The sequence below is a fragment of the Lactuca saligna genome, chromosome 2 (genome assembly GCF_052625555.1).
Source record: "Lactuca saligna cultivar CGN05327 chromosome 2, ASM5262555v1, whole genome shotgun sequence".
NCBI lineage: Eukaryota > Viridiplantae > Streptophyta > Magnoliopsida > Asterales > Asteraceae > Lactuca > Lactuca saligna.
In genome coordinates, this window is record NC_136418.1 from 100,433,085 (window position 1) to 100,450,116 (window position 17,032).

Here is a 17,032-nt window from a genome sequence, read left to right on the forward strand (position 1 = left end):
GGTTCATAATTATTTTTATCGAATATTTAATGTTAAAGTTTATAAATCTGAGTTTTTATGGCTTTTAGGGTTTTGGGGTTTAATATATCTTTGGATATCAAAATAAATTGAATTTTTGAGACTTCAAATAATTTTATGGCATTATAACCCTTTTATAGTTATGAAAATATTGGGGATTTGTTTTTGTTGGTTTATTGGGAATCTATTTAGTGATTCTGAGATTCAAGTGAAACGAAAGAATCAAGTATACTAGTCAAAGATTTCAACTTGGACTTAAATTCCTACGAGCTTCTGACATAATTTCTAATATTAGGTCAAATGTATGATATTTCTATATAATTCATGCAAAGATGTTAGAGTCAAAGAATGGCCCGAATATGGATAGTCATTGTAGTTAAAGTAATTATAGAATTCACATAGCAATGTGAAATTTAATTGTAATATCCTTTGATTGTACTTGTTTCCAAGTTTCTAGTAGGTTATAACAAAGCTTCTAGTTACCACGTCTAGTATGTGTCATGCCTATATGTGTAGCTAAGTTTATTCAAATCTAGAACTATCACAAATTTTAACGGTTGTCACACACTACCTTGATGTCGGAACTCCAGAAGTTCTATGTGTATAACCTTGCTACAACGTTCCACAATAAGGCAAGGCAAAAACACTGTTAAGTGGTCAAGTCTCGCATGACGTGTAAGCTAAAGGAAGGAAAATATGTTTGCACTCACGTGCAAAGTATGCAAAGATACATGGAGCGTTTGGAAAAGATCAATGTGTCATTTGACTAGGAGTTTTTCATTCATTTGGTCCTTAACTCTTTGACTCCTAACTATAATGAGTTCATATTGAGTTATCATTTGAACAATATGGAGATGAAATTGTTTGAACTCCATAACTTGTTGTAGACTGCTGAATCAAGGATGAAAAAGAATCAAGTCCCTTCTTCTATAATTGTTCCCGTATTAGATATTGAATCTAGAAAAGGGAAAAAAAGATAAAGGCTCCTTCTCAATCCAACTAGAAAGGGAAGACCCATGGTGGGTAGTCTGGTAGTGGGTCCAAGTCAAAGCCCAACTTTGATGTTCCTGCTTATAGTAACCGAAAGGAGGCCACTTGTTTTCATTGTAGATATAAAGGTATTGGGGAAGAAGCTCCCATAAATAATTGCAAGACTTTAAAGATGGAAAGATCAAGGCGTCAAATTCATATATTTACACTATTCAAGTAAATAACACATAATCTTCTCATTCTTGGGTAATTGACACATGATGTGGTTTCAACATATTTTATGATTTGCAAGGACTAAGAGAAAGTGAGGAAGTGTAGCATGGAAGCTTGAACTTGGTCATGGAAAATAGGAGTACTTCACATGTTACCGAGATCAAGACTTATTGTCTTATGCTTAGTAGTATTGTTAGGATTGATTGGTTAAATTGTTGTTATTAGGTGGATATGAAACGAAACATTATTTCATTTCATGCATTCTTTAGACAAAGTTTTAGATACTCATTTAATAATGATATTGGATATATTTCTGCTTATAAAAATGGTGTTTTTATGTTTGAAGCTTTACCTTGTAATGGTGTGTATGAAATTGTGATTTATGTTGATAACCTAGCCAATAATGTGTTTCATATTGATTCGTCTAATGGTGTAGACAAGGAAAGTTTATGGAACTGTCGTCTTGCACACATAAACAAGAAACACGTTTCCTTACTCCAAAAGGATGGAATGTTGGAATCATTTGATCTTAGGACTGATGATGAATGTGAATCTTTTTGACTAGGCAAGATGACTAAGGCACCTTTCATTGGGACATTTGAAAGAGGTAAGCAAATGTTGGACCTCATTCATACGGATGTGTGTGGGTCATTTAGATCCGCCACAAGAGATGCTAATTAAAATTACATGACGTTTACATGTGATTGTAGTATATATGGATATATCTACTTGATCAAACATAAATAAGAAACTTTTGAAAAGTTCAAAGAGTTTAAGCACGAAGTCGAGAATCAATTAGCCAGAAAGATAAAGATGCTCAGATCTGAAACATATGGTGAATATCATAGTATCGAGTTCAATGACTATCTTAAGGAATATGGAATTGTTTCATAATTTACTTCTCCCAGAACACCATAACTTAATGTTGTGGTAAGAGGCATAATCGAACCTTGCTAGATATGGTTTATTCAATGATGAGTCAAGCTTCTCTTTCAATTCATTTATGGGGATATGTTTTAGAAACGGTTGCTCACATATTGAATCTTGTCCCAACTAAGAAGGTTGCCAAAACACCTCATGACATGTTGCTAGGGAAGGTACCCTTGCTCGCACATATTAAGGTTGAGGTTTGTGAATCTCTTGTAAGACGAGAGACCCATGACGGACTTGAACCCAAAGCTGAGAAGTGTTATTTCATTTGCTACCCAGAAAATTCCTTTGGATAATTGTTCTATAGACCTAGTGAAAATGTGGTCCTTGTAGCTTAAAGATGAGTCTTTCGCGAGAGAGAGCTCATATTCAAAGAGGAAAGTGGGAGTGTTATTGATCATGAACAAATTCAAGAGTCATCCAATGAAAGAACCTAAGACAACACTAACACTCAACACGAGCAAGAAATTCCAATTAAGCCAATTGAGAACTCGTTACCTCTTTGTCGATCCAATAAAGTTAGCATGCCAATTAAGTTCTATGGTTTCCATATTACTATAGATGGAAATACATTTTTAGTGATCGTACACTGGTAAATTTGGATGAACTGGGTAACTACAAGGAAGAAATAGCAAACCTTAAAGCTGCTAAATGGAAAGAGGAAATGGATAGTGAGATTTAGTCCATGTATGATAACAAAGTATGGAACATGCTTAATAATGTACATAGTCAAAAGACAGCCGGGGGCAAATGGATCTTCAAGAAGAAGACCTAAGGGATTAACTATGATGATACATGTCACACCCCACTAAAGCGGAAACGCAAGATATGATAGTGATAACGGTTTCATTGCAAAAGATAAAGATACATCACCATAGCAATATTTAAAAGTTTACAACCCATAGTTTAAAAAGAAACAAAGTACAAGTTTTTCCAAAATAACATTGTTCAAAGATAACTTCATAATTAACTTCAACACGATGCAACATGCTCTATGATGATGAATCTTTATATCCACTTACTAATTATTTCCTGAAAAAGCATGTAAAACGAGCGTCAACTATGAAAATAGTTGGTGAGTTCACAAGTTTATAAATCGAGCTTGAAATAAGGTTTTTCGTGAATACAAGTACATTGCTTTAATGAGAAACAAAGTTGATTGCTATTAATGAATACAAGTTTATTGCTATAACGAGAAACGATTTTGTATGTGTATGAGCAAACAATGAGTCTCAACCAAACCTATGACTGAAGCCCTATCGAGATCTATGCTTATCGTTACATAGATGAATATGGTATCATGCACTCCAGCAATAGGCCGAGTAAGGAGTTATCAATTCCTAATAGCGCTATCCATAATGACCATTGGCTCAAAGAGTTAATGGTTAGAGATAAGGGAAGGGCCTTAGTACGATAAGTTCTCAAGTTCCGTGTTGTATAGACATACATAAAGAGACATAGCAATACAATAGCAATCATGTTTGATAATAATCAATTTAAATACAACATACAAACAGTAGTTTTTCTGGACATGCTTTTCCACCCCAAAACATAAAAACTGAAAATAGGGGAGTGCGTGAATACTCACAATGTTTCGAGTAGATACAAGTATGTCTCGGAATGCACCAGCGTCTTACTACTGGGATCCTACGACATCAAACACACACTAGTGAGTTTCCATGTCGAAATCTAATGCTAATATACTAAACTCTTCATATAGTGAAATGCCAATTTATCTTTTAGTATTGAATTTTATATTAATTGGTTACACCTTTTCTGAAATAATGGAATTCTACAAGTCGTGCGATTAATTACAACTTTGGAATATTAATTTTCCAGATTTAGTAATATAAATTAAAGGTATTTCTACACATTTAAAAGTGTTTTATATTCCAAAAAATGTAAAATATTATCAAAAAGTTTCCAAAAATTGTCAAACCTTGTATTTTCATTGAAAATACGATAGAGTTTTTCCAGAAAATTTTCCTTGAATTTTTGATATGGTTAACTATTTTTCAAATTTTTAAGTCTTCTTAACAACACAAATTCACGAAAAATAGCATTCAAAGGATAAAAATTCTTAAACTTTTTATTTTACTGTTATTACACAATACTAAGCTGGGAAAAATATAAAAATAGATTTCCAAGCTGTTTAATTATATTTTACGGTTTTTGAGCATTTATTCCAATAAAAGTTGAAATAAATAGAAAACAGTTTCCAAAATTACCGAAACTTTTTATTTAACTGTTATTATAGATAAATAGGCTGGGAAAAATAAAGACGATATTTTTAAGTGGGTATTTCTGTTTTTCCGTGTTTTATTCCGTTAAATAATCATTAATTCGAGAATAAATATTAAAAAGTTAAAATAAATTACCAAAAATTTTTGTAAAATCATTTACAGTGAATTTAATCTAGGAAAAATACCAAAAGTGGTTTTCATATTGTATAATCCGGTTTTGGGTATTTATGTGTATTTAGGTGTATTTAAGTGTATTTAACTTTGGAAAATAGGAGAAAAATAGTTTACAGTAGATAAAAATCACCAAAATTTTGATGTACCCTCATACTGTAAAACATTATGTTCTGGTAAATTTTCATGAATTTTGGATAATCCGAACTATTTTTCCTATTTTTAGGCCATTATAATTACCAAAACTCGGGAAAAATAGTAAGGCATGATGAAAAATTCTGAAATTATTTTCTGAGTTACCCACCACAGTTAAGGGCAATTGTTAGATATAATTTTCACACTCTCTAAAGTGGTTTTGTGATTTATTATACCCAAACGAAAAGAAAATCGGAAATCATACCAAACAGCAACAAAAATTGATGAAATTTAGTGAGAGGTCATTATTCACCATAAGGGTCATCCATGAATTTATTCCGGATTTATAGACCTCTGGAAGTATTTTAAGTGATTTATGCCCTTGGCTTCTAACAATAATTTTAATAAATCAAAGAAATAATAAAAGCTCATAGTATTTTACAGAATATCACATGCATGTGAGGGCTTTCAAAAGGAAAAATGTTCAAAATTTATTCAGAAGGGAAATATGGGTATTGAACCCAAACAAGTTAAGAAATGTTGCATATAATGGTGCATGAGATGTAAATGTGGCTGAAGTTCATGAATTTGAGTAGCCCATTCAGTGAGGTTTTAAGCCACGAAATTTCAGCCATTATTCAATGGATATGTTAAGTTTCTAAATTAGTTTTACCCAGATTTATGGTTGGGTTTAAGGCCATTGATCACGCAAAGCAAAAATGATGATCATAGAAAAAGAGCTGTTTGCGCAACCATTTTGTAAAAATTGCCAAAAATCCGATATTTAATATTTTACAGTAAGACCAGTTGGGTTTGAAAGTTAACTCGTGGAACTATCCAATACAAAAAGAATATAAGGATTTGGTTAAGTAATGACCGAGTTACGGCCGTTCAAAGCTGAACAATGTAATCTGGCAGATTGCATGTTTGCTTTGAGTGCATTCTTTGGGCATTTTGACAAGAACAACATGCAGGCTTCTGTTAAGGTCCGATTTCTAGCACGTGCATGGAGTGAATGAGCATCCAATATGTACTATAAATGGTTTAAATGCTTTTGGTCAAGCAAGAACACAAAAGAAATGGAGAAGAAGATGTAATACTCGGTTTTGAAGTCACATGAACACATATGCATATTTTTCACTCCTTTCATGGGTTTGATCCCGGATTTTCACCATCTCAAACACATGCATTGTGTTATGGTGAGAATCTACAAACCACAAGGGAAAAAGTAAGGATTTCTAGCCATGGAAGGGCATAGAATCCGAAGAGTAGAGAAAACCATGAAGAAGAGGAAGTAAAATCATGAAACCATGAGGGAGGATTGTGTTGATTACCTTGGTTTTGATCTTGAGAGAAGCAAGAACACTTCAAGGCCTCCTTAATCTCGAAATTTTGGCAGAGAATGGATGATTTTCGTGAGTTAGAGAGAGAGAGAGAGAGAAAGAGAGTTTGTGTGTTAGGAGGGTGGAGTGTGAGAGAGAGTGAAGAGAGAAGTGGAAGAGTGAAGGTTTAAGTTTAATGATTGAGTTTTGGGAAGAGAGAGGACATGGGGAGGGGAGAGTGGCCGGATTTTTGAGGCATTAAATCCCTCTCTCTCCTCAATTCAAATTTTATAAAAATCCCTCCTTAATTTTTATAAAAATCTAATTTTTATAAAAGTGGTTCTTTAAGCAATTTTTGATTTATTTAAAAATCTTGTTTTTAACTAATAAAGTATGATTAATGCATGATAATTTAAATTTCTATTTCATTGGTATAATCCATAATTTGATTAATAAAAATTTGATATTAGGAAGTTTATAGCCAAATTTTATAAAGTTTTTAAGCTTTAAGGTTTATAAATTTGGATTTTTAGCTCTTTAGGGTTTTTGGAATATTGTTTGATATTCACCATCACATTGAAGCATAATTAGAATAATTTAATTGATTTTTAGGGTTTTATATCCTTTTTCAATTGTAACAAAGTTTGAAGTTTCATTCTAATTATAGCATTGGCATTTCCTATTGTAGTCAAGCAAATTACTAGAATCGTAAGTGTCAAGTATATTAGTCCTAGATCTTAGTTGGATCCTAGTTTATGCAATATTTTGACCTAACTTATACTACTAGTCCATGGCATGTTGTGCATGAATGGTTTTTATAAAGATGCATGAGTCCGAGAATGACCTGAATTGACAGTTGTCACAATAGATTTTCACCAGTAACTAAGATAAAGTCTATCAGGATAATGCTTGTTATAGTTGTGTTTCTTGATTATGAAATATGGTAGATGAATGTTAAAATATTTTTCCTTAATGGGAAGTTATCTGAAGACGTCTACATGAGACAACCAGAGGAATTTGTGCATGCCAAGTTTCATGATAGAGTGTGTAAGCTTGATAAATCCATTTATATATTGAAACAAGTATCTCGCATCTAGAATCTTTGCTTCCATGAGAAGGTCAAAGGGTTTGGATTTTGTAGAAGTAAAGATAAGTCCTATATATATGTTAAAGCTAGTGGGCATATAGTTACCTTCCTACTATTGTATGTTGATGAAATACTTCTTATAGGAAATGACATTCCAACTTTGCATGAAGTTAATTCTTTATTTGGAAAGTCTTCCACTATGAAGGATCTAGGGGAAGCGACCTATATTATTGGAATAAGAGTTCATCAGGATATAAAGAACCGACTTATTCGTCTTAGACATAGTACATATTTGGATAAAATAATGAAACGTTTCAGTATGGAGAATTCAAAGAAAGGCGAATTACTTATTTATAGTACTATTAAGTTAAGTAAGACTCAAAGTCCCAGTACTTATGAAGAGATACCTGACACGAGTCGAGTACGATATGCTTTAGCTGTAGGATCGATCGTGTATTCAATGACATGTACACGCCCTAATGTGTCTTATGCTTTGAGTACGGTTAGTCGATTTAAGGGAAATCCTAGCAGAATCCATTGGATAGTAGTGAAGAATATTCTTAAGTATCTGCGAAGAATAAAAGACATGTTCCTAGTTCTCGGAAGTTGTGATACATTAACAATAATAGTGATGCCAGTTTTCAAACAAATTGAGACAACTTTTGTTAGTCTAGTTGGTTATTCTTATTAAATTCAGTAGTAGTTTTTTGGAAGAGTTCCAAGCAAGACAACGTGGCTGATTCCACCTGTGAGTCAAAGTACATTGCAGCGAGCGAAGCATCAAAGGAAGCGGCTTGGTTGAAGATTGATTGCTAACGAAAAACACTATTCACAATATATAAATATTTAATTAATGCACGAAAATGATATTTATGTGTTAGGTATACTTATGAACAAATAAAACTCTAAACAAATAGAGCCTAAGATATTCTTAAATGTGACTTGAGCATTTTAGAGGATTTGAATTCAATGGAGCTCTTGGAACTCAATGGAGTACTTGGTATTCATGGAGAATGCGACAAAAGAATGGATCATGTGAGAGAAGAATGGATCTCTCGACAAAGGAATGGATCTCCTGACAAAGGACATGATATGCCAAAGTGACAAGAAAATCCGTGACGTGACTTAATTTTCCATGAAGTGACTTGATAAGCTATCAAGTGAAATGATATGACCCTAAGTAACTTCATATGCCACCAAGTGACTTGATATGCCCCCAAGTGATAGGATATGTGTCACACCCCGGCCTTCGGCGGAAACATCGGGCATTGTAACGTCATTTCTCGTATCATAGTTATCAACTTCCTGAAAACACATGCAATTTAAAAATACGTCAACATAAAGTTGGTGAGTCCACAGGTTTTGACTCCATATAAAATAATACATTTTCCAAGTTCAAAAGTATAGTTTTGAAAGTATCATTTTGACTGTCAAATATTTATTATATATATCCTAGGTATAATGGTTTACTTACCAAATAAGTAGCTTACCTATAAGTATCATATACTATGAATATAAGTGTTTGTAATTCCATACAAACAAAAGTTGCTACGTATAAATCTTATTTCAATTCTATACGAGAAAACCACTACGTATAAATCTATTTCAATTCTATACGAGTATGTGTGTTAGGTATAATTATCTACTTAATATACAACTAGTATACCTACCAGTTTCTTGTACCTAGAGTATAAGTTTTTGGGAAACTTATACTTAACATTAATACTTGTATAACGAAAAAGTATAATGCTTCTAACAATTTGCTACCATGAGTCCGTAACCGCGGCTATATGACTAGTTTCAAACCTCTGCTTGATGCTACAAGTTTTGCATCTTGATATAGGTTCCACACGCTTCATCAACGTAGGAACAATAAACAAACAAAAGGATAGTTCGTCACTCGCACACGGTTTTGTTGTAGCTAGCAACCACGAGTGGGGTTGTCAACCCGTATCTTATTCATACACGACTTCCTTGCTCACAAGGGATTAACGGTTATAGGTCAGTAGATTTTCCCTAAGATTTCCAATCTTAGTTGATGAATACAATAGCTCATGTAGACTTGTCGAGTTCCGTTAGTTCTAGTAGTAAAATCATATTCGTGTCTAAAACCCTAAGTTATTAGAGTATGCTTTTAACATTACTCTTAATATTTATAATACTTAGGTAGTACAACAACTATAATTAGAATTAAAACCAAGTTTTATCTTGACATAAAACCAATAATAGCAACATATAACGTTTATAGTTTTATCTAAACATAAAACTAACAATAACAACATATCCAGTTTTATCTTGACATAAAACTAATAATAACAACATATAACATATCTAGTTTTATCTTGACATAAAACCAATAATAACAACATATGGTATATTAACATATAGAACTTCCGAGTATAACTCTGGAACTATATCGCACACATAATATATATAGAATCCTAAGTATAACTCAAGATCTACATTAGTATACTACTATAACAATAACATACTAACAACTTTACGATAGTTGTATAATTTCATATACTAAATAACTATATCCCGGTTACTATAACTATTTACGTTGATACTAATATACTATCATATAGACATAATAATAACGTATATATAATATTTAGCATGCGTTTTCCCCCGAAAATATTAGAAAGTGGGGCCGTGAAACTCACCTTAGTAGCGTGATTTTTATGATATCTAAGTGAAATAGTCAGCGTGCGAGTTCGTCGGGGCTCGGGATGCAAGAGAGCTTCAGCAAGTAAGAGAGGAAGAAAGGAAATGGTGTAAGGAAGTGAATGGGTCGAAGCCTCTATTTATAGTAAGATTTTATGACACTCACGTCGTGAGTGTCATATAACTCACGTCGTGAATTAGCTAGTTTAAGGTTTTTAAAAGCTAAATCTTCGGAATGCCATAACTTTTGCATACGAACTCCGTTTTTCACAATCTTTATATGCACGCATAGGTATTTACGAGCACTACAACTCTATTTTAGACTTAAAAATCTAATTCTAAGTCTATTTTAAATTCCTCTTATTATAGAGATTTATAGTGTTCGGTTTATCATAACTTCTTCACGCGAAGTCAGATTTAGATGTTCTCTATATTTTTGGAATCGTGTGGATGTATAATTTGAGTTGTATCATAAATTATGTATGAAAGTTCATACTTTATCATGAATTATATAGAAAGTTTGTCACTTTACTAGTTTAACAAAATCACATTACATGATTGGCATAATCACATGTGATTGTTTTTGACCTATTTTGACTAGTGTTACAATATGCTGCCAAGTAAAAGGATATGCCAACTTAGAAGAGGATACGCCATCCCTAGATCAAGATGCACCATCCACATACCTTATGCACCATCTTCATGCAAGGATGTGCCACTTGCTTCCTTAATATTCCAAGATATCCCTTAATGAAGTCCTCTATGATGCTCAATATTGTCCAAGGATTCCATGAACAAGAAGATGCTCAAGGTATACACCTTAATTCGCCACCATGATGGATGAAGTGCCACTAGTGTTCATCATGCACCACCTGTGCATGATGATGTGCCATGATGGATAATGATTCTCCATCATGTGTACTATTGATGCTCGTGGTTTGTATGACATGGATAAATGTTCCAAAAGATGTTGCATGGAGAATTGTAATTGGTTGACACCTTTCATGGACCTATGGGCCAATGGGCTTGGCCAATTAGGTTTTTAGGTCTGGTCCCTCATGTATAAAAAGGTATGCATGCTAAGTCATTTGAAGTGTCTGTAATTCTTGAGTGATAAGCGAATATCTATGAAATTCTACTTGTAACCTTTGTTTGAGAACTCTGAAATAAATAATACTCTCCCTCCTGCTTGTGGATATAGGTCACCTTAACCGAACCACGTAAATACTATGTCTTGTGTGCTTTTTTTTGCTTGTTATCCACTTTACTTCCTAACAAATATGTTTCTATAGATATAATGAACATCGAAAATTGAGATCATAAGCGAAATTTATGCCATTTTAAGAAGATAAATCAGTTATATAATGCATTTTCCGTAAACGAATGTTTAATCGATTTGTTGGGTTAGCTACGTATGTCGTTAGATATTTCTGGGCATGTTTTTGAACTCAGAGCATATCCTATTATTTAATTCCATTATTGGAATATTTTTAACACAAAGTTATTGTCGTTTTACAAAATCAGTAGATACGAGAAAATAATAAATATAACTTAACTGAAATTTCGAACACAATTTCAACATAGTACCATAGTTTATTCGGAAAATTTGATTAAATATTTGGAATCACCATATTCATAAAATATAAATAGTGATTTCAAAAAAAAGATTGGACGTCGTTTTTTGTTGGAATTTTGCATGTAGATCGAGATGACACCATGTGTCACCATTTAAATGGTGACAAGCTTGTGATGGAGCCTCGTGTCACCATTTTGGAGGTCCACATCTCCCCTATCCTCTTTAAAAATATGAAGAAAAATCAGATCTCTTCTTGCACCATCCTATCTCTCTCTCTCTCTCTCTCTCTCTCTCTCTCTCTCTCTCTGAGACCAGTCATCAAATAGAGTATGGATGACGATCAGTGACTATTCTAGATAGTCTGGTAGAATGCTAGGATGTTTGTCACTCGTAGGTGTTAATGATCATACTTTTTCAGGGAAAAAGCAAAGTTTCTCATTCATGGACTCTATTCCTCCCATGGTTTTTGTGACAACCGTCGAAATTCAAGTCAGTTCTAGAATTGATAAACTTAGTTGCACGTATAGGCATGACACATACTAAACTTAGTAACTAGAAGCTAAGTTATAACCTAATAGAAACTTGGAAAAAATTAGAAACAATGGATAGTGTACTTAGATTTCACATTGATATGTGAATTCTACAACTACTTAACTGTTATGACTATCCATATTCGGGTTGCTCTTTGACTCGAACACCTTTTCATGAATCATATATACACATCATGCACTTGACCTAGTAGTAGAAATTAGGTCAAAGTCTCATAGAAACATAAGTCAAAATTGAAGACTAGGACTAGTATACTTGATTACTCAATTTTGTTTGGATCTCGGAATCACTACATAGAATGCCAATAAACCGATAAAAATAAATTAAAAACATTATTTCTAACTTGAGTAAGAGTTAGGAAACACAAAAATAATTTGAAGTCTCAAATATTCAATTTACCTAGATATCTAAAGTTTACCAAAATCCGAAAAACCCTAAAAACCCTAAAAGCCCTAAAAACTCATATTTATAAACTTTAACCTTAAAATCCTATAAAAAAAACTTATGAACCTTATAATATTATCTTATCATAATAATTATTATGAAATACAATCAACGAAAAATAAAGATTTAGTTATTAAAATTTACCCTTGATTTATAAGTCAAAAATCAAGAGTTTTATGCATAAAAACTAGGTTAAGGTGCACATTTTATAAAAAGTTGGACATTTTTATAAAAGAAACAAGAGAGAGGGAGCCTCTCCCCCCTTAAAATTCGTCCTCTCTCTCTTATTATATCTCTTCCCCAAATTTTGAATCATTTCTCACCTCTTCACACTTCACCTCCTCATTCTCTCTCACACTCTTCATCACCATCACATTTTCTCTCTTCCCCTCACCCTAAACACGAAATGTTACAGAAAAATGGCTCCAAGAACACACCTTAATATCTAAATATTCATCATTTGAAGTAATCTTGAAGATAATCTTGAATTTTCTTTCATTCTGCTTCACTTTTTCTTCAAGTTTTGCTATTTTCTTATACTTTCTCCTTATTCTCCTTCTTCATCTTCTTCAAACTTGTTTTCTTTTTGTTAAAATGGTTTTTAGAACATCATGGATGTGTTCCAACACCATGCATGTATGATAAACAAGGTTGCATGTTCATGATCTTAGTGCAAAAATCGATTTGAAGGACTAAAACATCAAACTCAAGTTAAGAGTTTTTGAGAAACAATTTTTTTTTCATAAATGCATGTATACATTTTGATAAGTTTTAATCTTTTGATCTCTGGAAACATGACTAAAATATGAGTTTATCATGATATATTTAAAATATTTCAAAAGATTTACTCAAGGAAATGATGAAAAATCACTTTTCTAACCAATCATCATGCATGCAACCTGTCAGATTTCTTTACCTCACTCACTTCTTAACCAAAATTCGTGATTCTTTTTCTGAAATATAATATTTTGAGTTAGCTTTAAAAGCCATCTGACCTCACTGGAAAATTCTAAAATTTAGATTTTTAACAATTTTTACAAAACGGTTGCTCAAACAGCACTTTCCTTATGAACATTCGTTTTGTGTTGCATGTTCAAAGGACTTATTCATCACTAAAAATCATTCAAAATTTATTTTGAGCTATTAACATCATGTATAAAGAGGTACAAAAAGATCTTGATTTAAAAGTCTTTGGAAAATGTTGCAAAAATTCTCAAAGTAACATCAATAATCTTTACCAAAATCACAAGAACCAAGTTTTCTCTATAATTTATTGAGCTTTTAGGCATGTTTTTCGATATCAAAAATAAGAAAACGATTTTTCATTGTTATTAAATTTTATGAAGATGTGTTCTGGAAATTTTCAGCTCAATATATATTTTCTTTATTTTTACATGAAAATAATAATAAAATAGATCGTTAAATCATATAAAATACTTAAACTAGTAAATAAATTCTGGAAACATTCATTGATGATCCTTTAAGTTAATAAACATCTCCCATTCAGTTTCATCTATTTTTGTTTCTGTTTAATATGGTTTTGAATTTTCTTTTTGTTTAGCTCTAATAAATCATAAAACCACATTAGGGAATATACAAATGGTATCTAATAATTTTTTCAGCTTATACACTCTGTGGAAGACTTAGAAAAATATTTCCAGAATTTTTCATAACGTATACCTATTTTTCTCCGATTTTTGTATTTATAATGGACTAAAAACAGGAAAAATAGTTTTGCTCATCCACAAATTATGAAAATTTACCAGAACACCTTGTATTACATTAGGAGGCTACATTAAAATTTTGATGATTTTTCTCTTCTGTATACTATTTTTCTTTTATTTTCCCAAGATTAAATACACTTAAACCCAATTTTTATTAGAATAAATGCTCAAAAATCGTAAAATTGGGTTAAACAGTTTAGAAATTTATTTTTATATTTTTTCCAGCTTAAGAATGTCTAATAACAGTGTTACAAAAACTTTGGGCAATTTTGGAAACTGTTTTCTATTTATTTCAATTTTTATTAGAATAAATGCTCAAAAATCGTAAAATTGGGTTAAACAGTTTAGAAATTTATTTTTATATTTTTCACAGCTTCATAATGTTTAATAACAGTGTCACAAACATTTTGGGCAATTTTGGAAACTGTTTTCTATTTATTTCAATTTTTATTAGAATAAATGCTAAAAATCATAAAATTTGGTTAAACGGTTTAGAAAATCATTTTTATATTTTTCTCAGCTTAATTATCTGTAATGGCAGTATTATAAAAAGTTCGGTGTATTTTTTTAACTGATTGCTATTTTTCATGAATTTTTTATCTATTTAGAGAATTAAATATATGAAAAATGGTGAAAAATAGTTAGACGAATCAAAAATTCAAGAAAAATTATCTTGAGGTCTTTGACTTCAATTAAAACTTAAATTCAAAGTTTGGGAAATTTTAGAACTAAATTGATTTAGTTTTAAAATATTTAACCATTAGAACGCCTCTTAAAATGTTAAATATTAGCATTTCAATAATGGGAATTTTCCACTTAAATTGTTATATAACAATTGATTCATTGAAATTTAATTTTCACAGAAAAATGTTTGTAACTTATCAATATTAAATTTTGACACACTATTGACATAATTCTATTGTAGTAGTAAAGTATACTAGTGTTAGATTTCGATTAGAGACTCACTAGCGAATACCATTATTGTAGGAATCGATTGTGGTACGAGTAGAGCATAGTCAAGGCACCATTTGCATCATCTCAATGCATATTTTGAGTATTCACGCACTCCCCTATTTTCGGTTTTTGAATGTTTTGGGGTGGAAAAGCATGTCCTAAACTATTTTTATGTTCGTTGTATTTATTTTGACTTGTATGAAACTTAGTTGCTCTATTCGTATGTATGTGTATGTTACTTTAATTCATGAGGACTGTATCGCAGTTAAGTCCCTGGAATCTCTAGACACAACTCATTAACTCTTTTGAGCCTATGGTTATTATGGATAACGCTATCAGGAGGTAGACAACTCCTCACTCGCACGATTCGCTTGAGTGCATTTTACCATTTTATACACTATGTTTGCGATACACATAGTAGTCAATAGGGCACGATTCGGTCATTAGGCTTGGGTTGTGAACTCATGAATGGAAACTTGATGCATATACTATTCTTTATGCACATATGAAACTTGTATTCCCATGTTAGCAACGACACTTGTATACTTATTTTAGCAATGAAACTTGAATACTTATTTTAGCAACGAAACTCGTTACTCATTATAGCAATAAACTTGTTTATTAATTATAGCAATGAACTTTGTTTCTTATTACAACAACGAACTTTTATTACTGAAAACTTATATACATGTTTTAGCAATGAAATTATTTGCTCATTGTAGCAACGAAATTGATTGCTCATTTTGGCAATGAAACTTGTTTACTTGTTTGAGTAACGAACTTTATCTTCCATGAGAATATGAATGTTGCATCTTCTTCGGGCAACATACTTTATCTCTCATGATGATAAAGAACTTTGTTTTTACAAACTTATTTACTCCATTTAACAATATACGTTTATTATTGGAAACTTATATCAAAACTTTGATTTCAATTCATGAACCATTATTATTTTGTTAAACTTGTGAGTACTCACCAAGTATTTTTATAGTTGACGCTTGCTTTACATGCTTTTTTAGGAATCATTGAGTAAGTGGCACTTAGGGACACTTCACTGTTAGGAGCATTCGCATGTGTTGTATTCCAATTTTCATTGTAATTTCTTTTAAAAGTTGTTCAAACCCATTGTAAATTGTAATGATTTTTAATACTATGGTTGGTGTTGTCTTTTAACGTTTACTATGAAACCCTTTATACTGCCACGCCTTGTGTTTCCGCTTTAGCGGGGTGTGACAGTTTCCTTGTTGATACATATTGCTACGGATTCCCCGAAGTAGTAATGTCTACTAAAAAACATCTTTCAGGAAAGATCCATCGAGATCATCAACCTATAATTATGGAGTAAGAATAACAAGAATGGGTAATCGGTTTATTTTCTTATTAAGATATATATATATATATATATATATATATATATATATATATATATATATATATATATATATATATATATATCCAAGGAACCAAAAAGATAAGTTTATGTTGGAGAAGAGCTTTCCAGTTCCGGTTTATTTGTAGCAATTAGAAGGACATAAGAGAGGAAAGGGGGAGGGGGGGAACGAGAGATCATGTTTGAAATCAAATTCTAAAGATTCATCAAATGTGAAATGTTATAACTATAAGGAGAACGGGAACTTCAAGCAAAATTCAACATGTCTAAAGAATAGGAATTTCTACAATTAATCGAGCAGCAATAACATTATCGTTGTGGTTCATGAAACTTCTGATGAAAGGGATAATAATGATGTAGTGATTGTACGTACATCTAGTTCTACAAATGGTTGGGTCTTGTATTTCGTAGCACCTTATTTCATGATGCATAATCATGACTTTTCGAAGCCTTCAAAGAGTGGAATGGAATAATCAATATGGATGATGATCGGGTGAGCAGTATCAAGGAAAGTGGCATGGTCCAAAGTGAAGTCTCAAGGAGGATGCTCATATGTTGTGAACAATGTCTATATAGAAAGCATAGCAAGTGAAGTTTGGTATCGGTCAACACATAAGCA